General features: G+C 43.3%; 1 protein-coding gene across 1 annotated transcript in view; it reads left to right on the top strand.

The window, feature by feature from the left end:
• The first annotated feature begins 303 nt into the window (after nucleotides 1-303).
• Nucleotides 304-18,088, top strand: part of PATJ (PATJ crumbs cell polarity complex component) — a 304,927-nt gene continuing 287,142 nt past the window's right edge. Inside the window, exon 1 of the mRNA XM_081087464.1 lies at nucleotides 304-447. The gene's annotated coding sequence lies outside the window, so the exon portion shown is untranslated. The remainder of the gene's footprint in view (nucleotides 448-18,088) is intronic.

Genomic DNA, 18,088 nt, shown 5'->3' with positions numbered 1-18,088 from the left:
ACTAAGCGCATTTGACAGACCCTTTCCTCCATGTCCTCCTTCAATCTCCTGGATCTTGGTCCCCCTTCGCGCAGCCCTCCTAGGACACCAGTCCTGCGACCTCCCCTCCCCATGACTGCCTGCTGCCCCCAGCACTTGGCGTCTCCTCTGCCCACTGGGCCCCAGACCCCACCTTTCTCAGGCAATTTAAGCCTCCCTCGCCCATCGAACTTCACCTGCAGAAAGTACAGAAGCCGAGCGCCCCCTCCCCACGCCGGCCTGCCGCCGCCCCGGGCTCCCTGGCCAGCGCCATCCCCGCGCCCCGCCCCGGGAGGGGAGGTCGGGGAGGAGGGCCCGCAGGTGAGGCGGTCACCCGGCTCGCACTTCCGCCCAGGTGAGGGAGGGCCGACGCCGCGCCCGCCTGCTCGTCGTCCCGCTCGGCTCCCACCCGCGTCCCCGCCGGACCAGGTAAAGCGGGGGCCCCGGCTGCGTGAGCGCGCGAGGGCGCGCGGGGTCCCTGCGCCTCCAGATCGGCCGGGGGCCCCTCCTGGGAGCCGCCCGCCCCTGCTGCCCGCGCGCCCTCTGTCCGCCTCCGGGAGGAGCTGGCACGGGAGACGCAGGGCGCCGCCGGGGTGGCCGGGCCCGCGGAGGGTGCGGGGCGCCGTCCTCCGCGTCGGCCCCGGTGACCCCACCGCGGCCTCCGTCCCCCCGGGGCCAGGGCTGGCCCAGGCCGCCCGCTGCTGACCCGCCCGCCTCGGCAGGCCCCGGCGGCCCTCAAATCTCGGCCGCTTCTGCTCCGGGCGTGGCCGGCCTCCAATTGTGCTCCCAGATCGGTGCCTGCGCTTTGCCCCCAGAGCGGGGCGGAATCTTTCCTCCGCCAGTGACGGCGAAAAGGAACAGGTGGTGGCCGGCCTCGGGGGCCCGGGCAAGGAGGGGTGCCAGCCTCCAGCGAGGGGGCGGCTAGGCTCCTGTCTGGGCGCCCGGTGGTCACGTAGCCGGGCTCCCAGGCCGGCGGTCAGGCCTGGGCTCTGCTAGCCTCACGTTACGGATGGGGAGGACCTGGCGGAAAGCGCGCTGGCCTCCAGCCTTTGGGGTGATTCCTGGATTCCTGCTTTAAGGCCGGTTCAGGAAAGCCTGTTCAGATCCTTCCCCGCCCCCTCCAAAGCTCCCCAGTGCCCGGCACACCTAGCGGGTCGATTACTCCCCCGCTGCAGTGTTCACTTGGCACTTTGTCACAGCTCCAGGTGGCTCTTGTCACTTTGGATTGGAATTCGTTGTTGTCTCGTTTGTCCTCGCGATCGAGAGGGCGCGCCTTTCAGGCTTTATTTCTCTAGGGTGCTTCTCGGCTGCTTTTGGAGTCTGGCCTTGGATAGGTGCACAACAAACAAGTGTTTGGTAGATGAATGAAGAAGCCTGCTGGAGAGCTAGCAGAGAAAGAAACCAGTTAACACCCAGGATGGTAATAGCACCTTCTAGGCCTTCTAAGCTCCTATTGGCTGCTAGTTCATTTGCACACATCTTTTTTATTTTTAAAAAATATATTTTATTGATTTTTTACAGAGAGGAAGGGAGAGGGATAGAGAGTTAGAAACATCGATCAGCTGCCTCCTGCACAATCCCCACTGGGGATGTGCCCGCAATCAAGGTACATGCCCTTGACTGGAATTGAACCTGGGACCTTTCAGTCCGCAGGCCGTCGTTCTATCCACTGGGCCAAACCGGTCAAGGAATGCACACATCTTTTTTAAAGGAAAGCTAGGGAGGAGTTGGAGTAAAAACTCAAATGGGTTCATTTGCCACATCAGGAAAAGTGAGGCGAGATCGTGACTTTTAGCTAAAATGAGCTCCGTGTTTCTAGGCCCTAATGGCCTTTATGAGGGTTATCAGAAATTTAAAATAATTAGAGAGTTAAAGTCGGAGCTGGAAGGTACTTTATGCATAACATTTGTAAACTGAGTTCTGAAGGGATTTGCCCTTGTTAATTGAGATCCTATTAAAGGTCACATAAGATGAGCAGAATAATAGCTTTGCTTAAATATGAAAAGAAATTGTTTTAAGCCCTCATCTGTGTTTAAAGATGCCTTAATAAGTTGAAGTCATATATTCATATTTTTATAACCATAAAGCTAACATAGATTCATTGTAGAAAAATTGGAGAGAATTTTCAGAAAAGGAACTAAAAGCACACAAAAATCCCACCTACCATTAAAAATAACCACTAATAAAATTATGGCATATGGTCTTTCAGTTAGTATTCTTAAAAAGAACAATCTGTAATCTTCCTGTAGTGAGTTCACTTTTAGAACCCTGTGATGTGAGACAGTGGTTCAGAATTCAGTAACCCTTGTAATTGCATTTTTACTTAAAAGCATTTAATAATTATCCTTAAGCTAAACAACCAAGCAGTCTGAATGTACTTGCTTTGTTAAAGTTTAACAAAAAAGCATTAGGTAGGGGAAGACAAAATGGGGTTTAATTGGTTTACTTAAGACTTTGCCCACCTTGGTACTAGAGTACATTTTTTTTGAGAAACAGGGCTGTTCCACCATAACATTTGGAATTGCTTGACTGACCATTGCTATGTTCTTGTGTGTTTTTTTTTTCACGTTCACGTGTTTTTTGTTTGGATTTGAATGACTTTTTTAAAAGCTCTGACTTTAGATTCTTGTGCAAATGGAGAGAGAGTTAGAGCCTGTCAAAACCCTTTCTTTAGTCATGGGGTAGATCTTTGCTGAAGAAGTAGAGCCCACTTATGTTTTGCGTTTGTCCAGCTGCGCAGCCTGTGGAGTTTGGGGAATGGAACTGGGTCCCCTTACCAGTATAACTCTTGGCAAGTCGCTTGACTCTGGTCTTCTGTTTTCCCATTTGTAAATGATCCACCTCACTGAGTTTTGGGAAGGTTGAAATGAAACGAAAGAATATGTCTTGTAAACTATAAGCCACCCTGCTCCCACTTTTTGCTTTCACTACTATGGTGTTTAATTTTGATGAAATTATGGAGTTGTGTTATTTTTATTGAGGAGAACTCAAGTTTGTGAGTGTCTCACTCTGATAGTTACTTTGATAAAAGGAATAGAGGTCGTATTAGCCAATAAAAGTCTTTGCTAAAAACACTGTACAGGGATCTTTCGGAAAAGGCATAGGTTAAAACTGCACTGTCGACAGGGCCAGCTCCTTGTACTTGTGACTGTCTATTGGGCACTTGAAATAGGCCTCATTGGGATTGAGATGTGCCAGCAATGTAAAATACACATCAGGTTTTGAAGATTTAGTGTTAAAAAAAAAAGCCTAAAGCACCTTATTATTTTTAATATTATTTACATATTGAAATGATAATTGGTATAGCTTGGGTTACATAAAATACATTATTAAAACTAATTCTACTTGTTTCTTTTCACCTCATGTGGCTATGAGATAATTTATAATGTGGCTCACGTTATTTTTGCGTTGAACAGCACTGTGTTAGGATTCAGTGTGAGTGTGTTTCTCCTTAAGAGGTTTTAGCTTACTGAAGCACTTACATTCCTATTTAGAAACTGTTTTTTTTAAAACTCCCAAGTTATAGGCCTCCCTATGCCCCCATCCCTTGTATTCATTGCGTTGATGAAAATTTTTGCTGTTTAGTCTTCTGACAAAAATCATTATTGCTTATAGAGCCAAATCTTAGCTAAAATGATTTAATTATTACCCTGGCTAGTGTGACTGGAAGGTTGTGGGTTCCATTCCCGATCAGGGCCCATACCTAGTTGCAGATTCAGTCCCTGATATGGTACCTACAGGAGGCAACGATCCATGTATCTCTCTCACATCTATGTCTCTCTCTCTCTTCCTCCCACCTTTTCTCCCTTCCTCCTTCCCTCTGTAAAATCAATTTTTAAAAAAGTAAAATAATTTATTAGCTTTTATGAAGGCCCCCAAGATAACTTAAATAATTTTGATTATAAAGAGATGTTAATAATAGTAGCTACCGTTTATGGAATGTGTATTGTGTACCAGGCCAAATGCTTTATACTGTCTTATTTAGTCCTTTCAACTGTAAATATTTAGTAATTTTCATTAACTCTATTTTACAAATGAGGCATAGGGAGATTTAAACAATTGGTCACAAGAACCATAGAGCTAGCTTCAAGGGTAGATTCCAGGTCTCTGTGATTTCTGAGCTTATAGGCTATCCATTCTCCCATATTTCAAGAACTGGTTATTGGATAAACTAGAAAAAAATTGATTCTTGAAATAGATATTTAGTTCTAATCCTGTTTTTGTGTTAGTGGTCAATAGGAAACAATCTAAATGCCCACCAACAGGAAATTGAATGAATAAATCATGTATTCCTATAGCAGAAAACTATTTAGTAATTACAATGAATGAAGAGGAGTTGTGTATATCATCATGACAGAATCTTTAAAAATATAAAGTTGAGCTAAAAAAGCAAATTGCTGAAGGATAAATATACAATATAATTACCACTTATATAATTTAGTACCTGCCAAACAATACTATTGTAAACAAAGACAGTGTGCATTTTAAGAATTTCAGATTTGAATTCTCTTCATATTGATTGCACTCATTTGTCAAACTGCCTTATGGTTAAAAAAGGAAAAAGTTAGTGAAATCTTTGTGAGATAAGCATTCTCCTATGTTGGTCTTCTTAAAAAAAGCAAACAAAACCAAAGTCTTGACTTTTACTTTGGTGCTCTGTATACCTTGCATGGTTTAGGGACAGGCCAGTTTTCATTTAGCTTTAGTCCCTAATTCAGGGTGTAGCTTTGATAATAGGGACTGGGCGGGGCTTCTGCCTTGAGAAAGGTGGTTTCCTTTGGAGTTATTTTCTGGAGCTTCTACTGAAGCTCCAGGACAGAGTATGGTAGGAAGGCGATGAGTTAAGTGGATGTTGAACATCAGGTTGACAGACTTCCTGTCTGTATTGAAAACTTTAAATATCTGATTCTCATTTTTAAAGTAATTATCTGCTGAAAAAGTCAATAACAATTGACCTTCCCTCCCTCCCAAGGTGAAATTTGCTCCCATCAGTGGCATCTCTGCTGTCTTTCTCTGTTATTACCTCTTTCAAAGTACTTTCCCCCTGGTTTTTGGAAATTGTAGGAAGTTCTCTGCATTTTCAGAATGCAGATGATAATTCATTGTTAAAAAGATAAATTAGGAGAGGAAAACCAAGATGGCGGCATAGGTTAACGCTGGAGTTTGCTGCCTCGAACAACCACTTCAAAAATACAACTAAAAGATAGAACGGACATCATCCAGAACCACAGGAAGGCTGGCTGAGTGGAAGTTCTACAACTAGGAGGAAAGAGAATAGCATACCGAGACTCAGAGGAGGCGCAGTGCTGAAGTAAAATACTAAGGTGCGGAGTGCATGCGGAGTGGGCTGGCGGCGGTGGGCAAGGCTGTCTGTTTCAATCGGGAGGGAGTCTCAAACTCTGAGCTCCAGATCCGGGCGAGTCTCTAGGGACCCAGATTCAAACGGTACTGTCTGGCTTCGGTCAGAACTCGAAGGCAGCTTTCTCTCCAAGGTTTGCAGTGGTTGCTGGGACTCTGAGAGGCAGAGCCCCTGGGGACAGGACTGAGAGCAGCCATAATTGCTCGCCCCGCCCGCCCTGTAGATCCCCTGGGACCCGCCCCGCCCAAGCCCTGCACAGAGGCATTTGCGGGGTAGCCTTAGGCAAAGGCTAGATTAGCACCGCCCTAGAGATCCAGCACAGAAGTTCTCCCACTGCAGACACAGCTGATTCTCATAGCCAGTTGGCCTGGAGATCAAATCACCCCCAGTATTACTGACAACAATTAAGGCTTAACTACAACAAGACTGCGCACAAAGACCACAAGGGGCTGCACCAAGAAAGCATAAAAAATGCGGAGACAAAGAAACATGACAGAAATGGAGGATATAGAGCTCAAAACCACACTTTTAAGGTCTTTCAATAATTTTCTAGAAACTGCCGATAAACTTAATGAGATCTACAAGAAATCTAATGAGACCCTTGATGTTGTGATAAAGAACCAACTAGAAATTAAGCATACACTGACTGAAATAAAGAATATTATACAGACACCCAACAGCAGACCAGAGGAGCGCAAGAATCAAGTCAAAGATTTGAAAAGCGAAGAAGCAAAAAACACCCAACCGGAAAAGCAAAATGAAAAAAGAATCCGAAAATACGAAGATAGTGTAAGGAGCCTCTGGGACAGCTTCAAGCATACCAACATCAGAATTATAGGAGTGCCAGAAGATGAGAGAGAGCAAGATATTGAAAACCTATTTGAAGAAATAATGACAGAAAACTTCCCCTATCTGGTGAAAGAAATAGACTTACACGTCCAGGAAGTGCAGAGAACCCCAATCAAAAGGAATCCAAAGAGGACCACACCAAGACACATCATAATTAAAATGCCAAGAGCAAAAGACAAAGAGAGAATCTTAAAAGCAGCAAGAGAAAGAAACTCAGTTACCTACAAGGGAATACCCATAGGACTGTCAGCTGATTTCTCAATAGAAACTTTGCAGGCCAGAAGGGAGTGGCAAGAAATATTCAAAGTGATGAATACCAAGAACCTACAACCAAGATTACTTTATCCAGCAAAGCTATCATTCAGAATTGAAGGTCAGATAAAGAGCTTCACAGATAAGGAAAAGCTAAAGGAGTTCATCACCACCAAACCAGTATTATATGAAATGCTGAAAGGTATCCTTTAAGAAGAGGAAGAAGAAGAAAAAGGTAAAGATACAAATTATGAACAACAAATATGCATCTACCAACAAGTGAATCTAAGAATCAAGTGAATAAATAATCTGGTGATCATAATAGAATCAGGGACATAGAAAGGGAATGGACTGACTATTCTTGGGGGGGAAAGAGGTGTGGGAGATGCGGGAAGAGACTGGACAAAAATCGTGCACCTATGGATGAGGACAGTGGGTGGGGAGTGAGGGCGGAGGGTGGGGCGGGAATGGGGAGGAGGGGAGTTATGGGGGGAAAAAAGAGGAACAAATGTAATAATCTGAACTATAAAGATTTAATTTAAAAATAAATAAATAAAAACAGTAAATAAAGTTAAATATTAAAAAAAAAGAAGATAAATTAGATGTTGTACACAGTGATCTTGTATTGTGCACAATAGGCACCAGAAAACTAGGTCCCTGATTTAGTGATAGATAAAATGGTTTTTTTAGGAAAAGCCCAGAAAGAGGAAGGAGGGTGAACATTAATGAGAAGGGTATCTAAAACCTAGTTTGGCCTATTTCACAATTTGCCACGATTGTTTTGAATATTGCAAGCATGCCCAAAATGGCGTGACCATATTTTTGTAGATAACTTAAGGACACGCAGTATGTGGTGTGGGAGAACTGAACAGAATATTTGAGGTGGGAACTAATCATTAGTGAAGATTATGAATTCGTAGGTCTTTTCAATGAGGGACTGGCTAATGATCAGAGATCCATGTGTGTGAAAATTGTCCGTATTGTTATTTTTTGTCAATCATTGGAGAAAATTGCCACCAATAGGAATACAAAAACATACGATAAAAACAGTTTAACTTTGTTCATTCCAAGTGGCAAGTTACAGGCAGAATATTGATATGTATTGATTAACTTTGAATAGTTCAATGAGAAAATTAGTATTTAGCCAACTGAACTCTTCTAAAGGATTGACTCAATTTTCAGTTCTGATTCCCAGTTTAACATGGTATCTTTCTGCTTCAATTTCAACATATCCTGAATATCCATCATTAAGTGGGCTTAAACATTGCGTATGGCTTAAGCATATGGCCCCAAAATAACAGAATCATTCTGGAATTTATATATGTTTCTGAAAGTCCAGGAATACAGTATAGTGTTTTGGTAGCAGCCAAAAACATAGTCTAATTTTATATCTGAGGGGTTTAGAAAAGGCCTTATCATGTGGTAGGGACACAAGGCTAGAGTATCTGTATAGAATCTGCATTAGTGTGGCATCAGTTGTGTTTATCAGTTAAAGTGAAGAGCCACCATTTCTCTTTGGCTAGGAGAGTTTGTTTTCCATTTAATGTTGAGCTTTGAGGACAGTGGCATGATGATTAGATACAACCTGAGCTTTGCACCCCAAAGGAAGCATTAGAAACTCAAAGTTGTTCGTAAACTTCAATTTTTGAGTATCTTTTGAAATCATGACTTCATTTACATTTAATAGCTTTTAGTTTGTTCAAAATCCCTGGCTCCCTTGAGCTCTGGGGAATTCCAATTGCAGAGTTACGTATATGCAGTCTAATTGTCCCAATTCCCATCTGCAGTTAAGAGGCTGAGTACCTGCACTTTCTCAAATAGCCAGTTATCTTTTTCTCCTAAATTTTAAAGATAAAAGGATAAGCAAGCATGTCAAACTCATGGCCGGTGGGCCACATGCCTTGTTATTTGGCCCATGTTAGCCTTTGAGTTTGACATGCTTGGCATAAGGTGTCTTGTTAAGTTCAAGTTAGAAGTATAAAAGATCTTGGGGAGTTTCATTCTTGTTTGCTATTGGGAGTCTGAAAAGTGTGTTTCTCAGGGTACTTGCTTTAAATTCTTGAACTGAGGAGGTTAATAAATCTTTTCAATAGTTTCCTCCACTTAGAAATTTAAATCAAATTAAATTTTATCTATGCATCAGTTTTCTTTCCCCTCTCCCCCCAAATATTCAGTTAATTGGTGATGGCTAAGGGCTGGGTACTTCTTTTTAAAAGCCACAATATTATAATAATTTCTTTCAGTCAAATCCTACAGTGAACCAGACATGAAAAATTCATGGTACAAACTCTCTTGATCAATACGGAGTAGAAGCTGCTGAGCTTAATGAACCACTTATTCTCTGGAGGCTATACAACTATGGAGACAGTGGCACACTGTGGCATTTTAATGTTTAGATTATGACCTATTGTAGGTAGCCTATCTGTGACAAGTTAGCGTCAACTTTGCCATGTTTAAGCAAAATTGAAATTTCTTGCTGTAAGCAATGTTGGTTTCTCAGCCTAGCCAAATTGGTCTGCTAGGGTAGACAAAGCAGGAACACAGGAGGCCAAAAGTGGTAAGGGATTATAAATTTATTAGGTCATCTGGAAACCCAGATGGGCTGAGCTCCAAAATGGTGCCGGCACTCAGGGGTGGGGGAGTCAGAGATTTTAAAGAACTCTAGGTGGGCTTTTTCGGTGGGGAACTCTCTGGGTGAGTTCAGATCCTGGGAAAGTCTGGAGGGGAAAGATAATGGTCTTAGCAAGTAGAATGTGGTCTGAGCAAAAGGGAATGTCAGTTGTGAAGTGATCTAAAGGTCAGTTCTCAGGGCAGGGGGTGTCGATTCAATTATTTGATCACACCTCACAAGGTCAAAGTTGTTTGGCTGAAGATTTCCTATGACTATAACATGAGTGAGACCTGAGTGCTGCTTGCTGGATGTTCAGTTGTAGCTACATTTCTTCCTTCTGTCCTTATATATTCTTAAGGTTTTAGTCCCCTTCCCTAGATTTAACTCTAGTAATTTTCCAGACCTGCCTTGAGGACATAGGTTAGCCTTTATTAACTACTAGAGGCTCAGTGCACGAAATACAAGCTCTCGGGTGGGAGGGGTCCCTCAGCCCAGACTGCGAGAGGGTGCAGGCCAGGCCGAGGGACCCCACCAGTGCACAATTTTGGCCAGGTAGGGATTCAGGAAGTTGGCCAGCCAGGGAGGGACTGCGGGAGGCCTCCAGGGCTTGTCCGGCCCTTCTTGGCCAGACCCCAGCAGCAAGCTAACTATCAGTTGGAGCGTCTGCCCCCTGGTGGTCAGTGCACATCATAGCGAGCGGTTGAGAGGCCTTAGCATATCATTAGCATATTACGCTTTGATTGGTTGAATGGACGACCAGTTACTTAGCATATTAGGCTTTTATTATATAGGATGAGTCAGAGGATTGGATGGTCAACCAGTTTCTATCCTTTACCCTTATCGAGGGACATGACCACTGTGGTTTCAAAAATGTGCAAGAAGATCCGTTGGGAGGGTAGGAAGGTGACAGTAAAACCTTGCTTTTTAGTTTTTACCTTACTTTTACAATGTTTCTATTTTATGTATGTTTTAAAACACATATGACATGTAAATATAGTATATATTTATAATTACAAAAAAATGTGAGTGGGGAACATATTTTTACTGATGGGAATGTGTGTTTAAAAAAGTTTGAAGACCACTAATCTATCCTATTACCAGAATTACCTTTTTAAATAGAAATGTGGACTCAATACTTCCCTCCTTTAAAAGCCTTTAATTACTTCCTGTTTCTTACAGGATAAAGACCAGTCTACTTAGCGTGATTTACAAGACCCCTCTCAAAGTAGTCCTGTTTAAACCAGTGCTTCTCAAACTATCAGTGGTGAAAGATCAGGGTTTTCCCCACCCAGTCTTTCAAGGACTGACATTTTTATAAAGTAAATTATTAGAAAAGTGAACTATTAGAAAAATGAAATGAAAAAAAAAGTACAAGGAAAGTCAAGGCTTTTTTTTCTTACTGAATTTAATAGATATAAATTACTCTGCCACATTGCATCGTTTCCCAATTTTGGTACTTATTTGTTCGTAGTCAGGCATCAATTTGCAGCCCACACTTGCAGTAACCCTGGTCTCAACTACTTTTTTTTTTGCCCTTTCTGCTACTGTTAGAGACTGTATACTAGGCCATTTAGGGCTCGTTACTATTCTCACAGAAAGCCATGCACTTTTATACCTGTATGCAGTAGTTTTCAAATTGTGGTCCCTAGGCTGGCAGCATCAGCAGCACATGGAAACTTGGTTAGCAATCCAAATTCTCAGGCCTCCCCTCAGACCCACAAAGTCAGACACCCTGGGTGTGGGCCCCAGCAGCGGGGGCTTTAACAAGCCCTCCTTGTGAGTCTGCTGCATGCTAAAATTTGAGAACCATTTACATGGAGAAGTCCTGTGTGTCATTCAAACTGGGGCACTTTGAGAGTGAAATGGAGCACTGTTAATGATGCCAGGTAATCTGAGACTATCTTAGGCAAAAGAGGAGAAATGGTTACTCTTCTTTTATACCCCAATCTTTTTCTTTTAGGAGAGGTTTCTAATGTATTCTCATTTCAGCATTCCCAAACTTCCCTGTGAGGGGTCCTTATTGGCCACCTCTCCCTGCCCCCCCCTCCCCCCCGCCCCCTGGGTGCTGGGGGTGGAGTCCTTATAATATCTAGAGAAAAAGAATTTTCTGAGACTCATACGGGAGAATGAGTGATTTTTATTTGTGTGGAATTCCATCCATGGATTTTCAAAGTTCCATTTCCCTTTGTCCAGTCATAGAAGAAGTGTAGCTGGGGTTTCAGTAGAGCTAGAAGCAAAGCCAGTGTCCGAAGTTTCCTTTGCATGTTGGAGACAGGCTCAGGACAGCCTCAGGCTAGTTTCAGTCCATTAAGTCCATTGTGTGTGAGCAAATGCAAGGGAGCCCCACAAGCCCAGAGTCATACAAGTCCCACAAGCGGCAAGAGGAGCTAAGAGCATGAACTCCTTTGTTCAGTGCATTAAATATCCCAAATCTCCTGCTCTTGCAGTGGCCACGCCCATTCTAGCCAATGACCTTTGTTCTCAGGTATGACTGACAGCAAGCACATTCTCTATGTTACCCCAACTTTACTAGGTATGTGTCTATCTTCCCTTTGTGGAACCCCTGAGGAATGTGAGGTTGTAGCTTACCTGGCGAAGCTGCCTAAATGACATGCCTATAATATCTGGTCTTCCCTTTGCTCCTTTCCTATTATTAATAATTAGCTAATTACAGTGTTATCACCTAGGCAGAGTTAGTCACTCTCCCTTTATGATTTCTCTTAGCACATGATACATACACCCTCTGCTATTGTATGCATGTGCCTTACAATATAATTATCCTATTGGGTTGTTGTTACCTTGCTATGAATCTGTCTTGCTCTCTCATTATGCCATCTTAGCCATTATATTTTTGTCCCCTTGAAGTTATAAAATTAACACATGCTATTTAAATAAAGTTCAAATAGCACTAAAATCTGTAAAGTAAAAGTCTAACTTTTTATGTCCCTATTTCTACTTCTACTTTCTAGAAGTAATCACTGTTTTTAACTTGACTATGTTTGTCAGTTTAAAAACCAACACACACACACAGACACACAAATATGTGTATTTTTTTATGAAAAGGAGACAGTAATGCATATATCTTAAAACTTGCTGTTTTCCCTGTTCAGTTGTGTATATTAAATAATGTCCCTTTGTTTACACAAAGGGTTGAATTGGCAAAGTATACTCATGTGAATGATCGATTTTAGCCAGCACCAAAACTTACTCATGAATCAGAGGTTATGGGCCGGAGGCTGGCCCAGGAGCCAGGCACAGACATTCCTTCCTTCCTAGAGAAGACCTAGCTAGCCAGTAGGCACAGCTTCCAAAGAATGTCACTTTCAGCCCTAACCGGTTTGGCTCAGTGGATAGAACATCAGCCTGCGGACTGAAGGATCCCGGGTTCGATTCCAGTCAAGGGCATGTACCTTGGTTGCGGGCACATCCCCAGTAGGGAGTGTGCAGGAGGCAGGTGGTCGATGTTTTTCTCTCATCGATGTTTATAACTCTATCCCTCTTCCTTCCTCTCTGTAAAAAATCAATAAAATATATTAAAAAAAAAAAAAAAAAGAATGTCACTTTCTTCCATATTAGGCCATATCATCAACGTAAATACCTAAGGAACATTTAAACCTGTAGAGAATTTTTATGAGTTTACTTGAGCCAAACTGACAATAATTGCCAAGAAGCAAAATCTCAATGAATTAAGAAAATGCTCCAGAGAATGGCAGTTTTGCACTGTATTTTATACATTACAATCAAAGGAGGAGGCCTAAGGGATTACATAAAATCCATTGGTGATAGATTAGGGAGGCAGGAGAAAGCAAAGGGGGGAAAATCTCTGGATTTGGATAAAAAGTGAAAGGAATAGACACATACTTCTTATACTAGTATATGGGTGGGTACAGGATAGTTAACAATTAACACAATAACAATAACAGTGAGGGGTTTTGTGGTCTCTGGTCTTGTGCAGTGAGGGGTCCTGGAAATTTCTCTGACATTCTAAAGGTATGTTATCATAAATGCAAAAAGATAATAGACACGCTCAGTTAAGGTAAAGATTGAACTTTGTCAGGGAAGATACGGGCCTAGGATGAGACTACCTTCCATGACTCCCTTTTAGTTAGAAAGTTTTCCTTTCAGACCATACTATGTAGTTACTTTAGATCTCTACGTTTATAAGGCCTGCCATTTGTTCAGTATGTAGCCCCTTTTTTCATCCACAATACCTAGTTACATATAGATCAACATGAAGTCATTTATAAATGTATTTCAGGCAGACTTTTCCTGTAATTTTTAATTTGTTTAACAAGAGTAAAATTCAACCTAAGAACATTTTTTTTTTTTAGGGGGGAAGGGAGTGGGGTTGTTACCAGACAAGTTCTGAACAATATTGAAACCTTTTCTGTTTGGGGAATCCTATGTTTTATATTCCATTAGTTATACAAATAGAAAATGTCTGTATGCTTATCTCTCATCTTACAGCCAGGCATGCCTTAAGAGTCCATACAGTCTCAGATTATTTACAAAACGCAATTAAGGCAGATCAGGTATTTCCTGACATTTTGAAACAAGGGACTCTTATCTGTTTGCTTGGAGGTCTGGTATCAAGCTGGGAATCCCTAGCTGAAGGGGTGAGCCACAGGCTGTCTGTTAACTGTTTCATCCCCATTCTAGTTTCAATACATTCAGACCTACTTTATTATTTTAATGACTGATTTCTTTTTAAACATATATATAGTTTTATTGCTTTCAGAGATGAAAGGAGACAGAGAGAAATAGAAACATCAATGATGAGAGAGAATCATTGGTTGGCTGCCTCCTGCACACCCCACACTGGGGACCATGCCTGCAACCCAGGCACGTGCCCTGACTGGGAATGGAACGGTGACCTTCTAGTTCATAGGTTGACACTCAACCACTGAGCCATGCTGGCTGGCCATGACTGATGGCTGTTGATAGTTCCATTTTCCCAGGAGTTTTGTATTAAAAACACAGCAGCAAATATCCTTGTGTGCCCTTTTACAAATATTTCTTTAGGAGAGACATTCAGAAGTAGATATTCTGGGTAAAAAATGTAAATTTAATATATTGGAGCCCTGGCCCGGTAGCTCTGTTGGTTAGAGCACCATCCCCATACACCAAGGTTGTAAGTTCTATCCCCGGTCAGGGCACTTACAAGAAGCAACCAATGAATGCATAAATGGAGAGAACAACAAATCTATGTTTCTCTATCTTTCTCTCTCTTCCTCCTTCCCTCCCTCCCCGCTTTTCTCCTTTCCTTTCTCTCGCAAATCAATCAATAAATAAAAATTTAAAAATAAGTTTTAATATATTGGTAGATATTGCTATGTTGCCTTTTAAAAAATTGCATAGATTGATATTCTCACTTGTTTTTTTTCTATGATATTGAGAGTACAGGCTATTATTAGTTTTTAAAAATGCCAAAATGACAGACCTAGCTGACTTGGCTCAGTGGATAGAGCATTGGCCTGCAAACTGAAGGGTCCCGGGTTTGATTCCAGTCAGGGGCATATGCCCGGGCTGCAGGTTTGATCCCTAGTAGGGGGTGTGCAGGAGGCACCAATCAATGACTCTGATCATTGATGTTTCTATCTCTCCCTCTCCCTTCCTCTCTGAAATCAATAAAAAATATATTAATTCGTGCACTCGGGGGGAGGGGGTCCCCCAGTCTGGCCTGTGCCCTCTCACAGTGTGGGATCCCCGCGATTGATCACTCCAAAGAAGTAGGCCCCACCCATCCCTCTGGGGCTCCTCGATTGATTGATTGCCCCAAAGAGGTAGGCTGGAGCCAGGAGTCCCCCCTCTGTGGCACGCTCGTGCGCGCGCAGAGCCTTGGGAACCCCGGTGGAAGCTGTGCAGAGTGTCTGCCAGGCCCTGCCTCCGCTGTGTGCACAGCCATCTTGTGAATGCCTGAGGGCATCATGGCATGATGGCAGGAGGACCCCCTAGGCTTTTATGAGTAAGACTAATGGCCTGGTGCATGAAATTCATGGACATCAAAAGGGAATTAATTAGAGGAAATATTTTAATATTGCTATTTGCCCTTTATAAGACAAGTGTCAGATATTTTAGTAAAATGTATATGAAAATCTCCCTCCTGTCAGAATCTGGGGTACACCGCAGGACCTAGAGCAGCCGTGGGCAAACTATGGCCCATGGGCCGGATCTGGCCCGTTTGAAATGAATAAAACTAAAAAAAAAAAAAAGACTGTACCCTTTTATGTAATGATGTTTACTTTGAATTTATATTAGTTCACATAAACACTCCATCCATGCTTTTGTTCCGGCCCTCCGGTCCAGTTTAAGAACCCATTGTGGCCCTCGAGTCAAAAAGTTTGCCCACCCCTGCCCTAGAGTCAAGTCCCCGCCCACCCGCACACCTCGAAATCCTGCAAGACCTAGACCCGGCCGGCCCCACCCCTGTTGAGCCCCACTGAGTGGGGGGCACAGCCTCAGGTCCTCTGGCCTGGTGCCAGGCAGGGGGCGCAGCCTCAGGTTCCCTGTCAAGCCCGGCTGGTTGGGGGGTGCGGCCTCAGGTCCCCGTCAAGCCCCACTGAGTGCTGGGGCGCAGCCTCAGGTCCCCTGTCAAGCCCTGCTGGTTAGGGGATGCGGCCTCAGGTCCCCGTCAAGCCCCACTGGGTGCAGGGGCGCAGCCTCAGGTCCCCTGTCAAGCCCCGCAGGGTGGGTGGCGCGGCCTCAGGTCCCTAGCGCAGCCTCAGTCTCCCCGGGGTGGGGTGTGTGGCCTCAGGTCCTCTGGCCTGGCCTCAGGTCCCCCGGCATGGCAGCGTGATGACCATTTGCATATTAGCTCTATATTATATAGGATAAAAAGAAAAGCCAAAATGACAGTAAAAAATAGCATCTCATAGTTTTGGCTTGCATTCTTTGACTTAAAGAGGTTGGTGTATAAATGATCACAAAGCTGCTTTTGTCAATCCCCTTGGGCTGGACGGTCTATAGAGAAGGACAGTGCCCTTCTGTTATTCAGTTACCTGTCCCTGGGTAGTTGTAAGGGCTGCACAGTTGAGATACTGAGCACAACAGAAGTGTTTCTGTGAAGTGTTAGAGTGAACTGCTCTATTCAGCAGTTCTTTTGGTAGTTCTCATTGAATCCAGTGAACTTTTGGATGGAATGCATAGGCCAGGCCTTTTATCAATGCCAATAAATACAGATTTATTTATTTATTATTGATTTGAGAGAGAGAGAGAAAGGGAGAGGGAGAGAGAGAAAGATGGATGTGAGAGTGAAATATGGATTGGCTGCCTCCTGCATGCCCCCTACTGGTTATCATGCCTGAAACCCCAGCATGTGCCCTGACGAGGAATCTAACCAGCAACCTTTCAGTGCCTGGTAGTATGCCCAACCAACTGAGCCACACTGGTGTCCCTTACTGATTTTAACTATGTTTTCTTACTCAGTGACCTTGAATTAGAAGATAAAGATCTCATTCAGCAAAGTGTACTGATTTAAGAAAATTTTGACTGTATAATACTCACATTTCTTTGGTGACTCATTACAACAGTGTCCATGAGTGAAAATGACCCCGGTGAAAGTGCCACTTTGGTCATAGTGTTGCCGGTGGAAATAGGGCCCTTTCACAGAATCATAATGAAAGCATTTCAGGGACCCATGTATGGGAGGATGAGGTGTAGGGGTAAGGTTTATTGTGGGAGCAAAATAAAAGGGCTGTTCCGGTTCAGCTTTGTTCTGCTGTAAAAGAAGTCCAGCCTTGTCTTCATCAGGCATAGAACAAAGGCCCACGTCTAGAAATTCTGTGCCATTGGTTCAGTCCAGTTCAGGACCTGTCCTTGTCTGGCTGGCTTAGTCTAGCTTCCCAGCTGCATCCCCGTTGCTGTACCCAGGCTTGCGCTTGGAGTTTGGGTAGCTCCTGGCTGTGTGGCTGCTAGGGCCCATGGCTGATAGAGAGAGAGAACACTGTGAGAGCTGGGGCGGGCACGTGGGGCAAGCCAGGGAGAGAAAGAGACACAGAGAAGGAGGGAGCAAGCGAGCCTTTGTTGGACTGATCATATTTTCTCTGGCTTAGAAAGGACCAAGTACCTTTCAAACTAACCAACCAACTTCCCAATCTTTTGCGGGCTTCTGATGGGTCTTCTCTCTAACCAATCCATTTCCTAGACCTTCCCAGAGGTTCTTTGTCCATTATCCAATCTGATCCCTTCCCCAGGCTAGATAGACAGGAGTTTATGGTCGTCTTCTTGGCTCCTACTGTGCACACCTTGTAGTAGAAGCACCTCCCCCTTTATTGCTTATTTCTTCCTCCCATAGTCTGGGCAAAGGGACAGGTTGTATCCTGGGGTGATTGGAAATTTGGTTCTTCCTCCATACACAGGGGAGGGATGGGTGTTAACCCCCTTAGTGGGGAAATTCTGTAATCCCCTGTGGTGCCTATGAATGCTGCAATTTCCTAGCGAAGCAGCCCCTCTTCTGATTCCGCTCCCCAAGTCCATCAGGCTCAGCAATGTCTGATTCCCTTCCTCCCTCCCTTTATGAATATCTAGCTACTTACGCTAACAAAAGTAAAGGGTTTGCTAGCTTTTTGAATTTCAATTATATTACATTTTAGGCTAGCTTGAGCTAATCACTAGATTTAATAAACATTATTAAGATGACTAGTAAGAGTCTGGGATCATTTGTGCATGTTTGAGATTTTTTTTTTCCAAATCTCTAAAATCTTCTTGGTCCCTTAATTTTGATGTTCTTTTCCAGCCCAGCATCCTTTTTCAGAAATCAACTTTCTTCAAGTATAATTTGCATAAAATAAACGTACCAATTTAAAATATATACTTTAGTGTATTTTTGACAAACATATACATCCATTCAAAACAGAACATTTTCATCACCCCTAAAAGCTTCCTCAAATTTCCTCCCAGTCAACTCCTTTCCACCTGCTCAGGTAAACTAATCTATAACTATATGTTGAACTTCATATGAATGAAATTATACCATTTATATACTTTTTGTCTTGTTTCTT

The sequence above is a fragment of the Myotis nattereri genome, assembly GCF_964212035.1.
Source record: "Myotis nattereri genome assembly, chromosome: 3".
NCBI classification, from domain to species: Eukaryota; Metazoa; Chordata; class Mammalia; order Chiroptera; family Vespertilionidae; genus Myotis; species Myotis nattereri.
The sequence above is the reverse complement of the archived record's forward strand: the minus strand, read 5'-3'. Positions and strand labels throughout refer to the sequence as shown.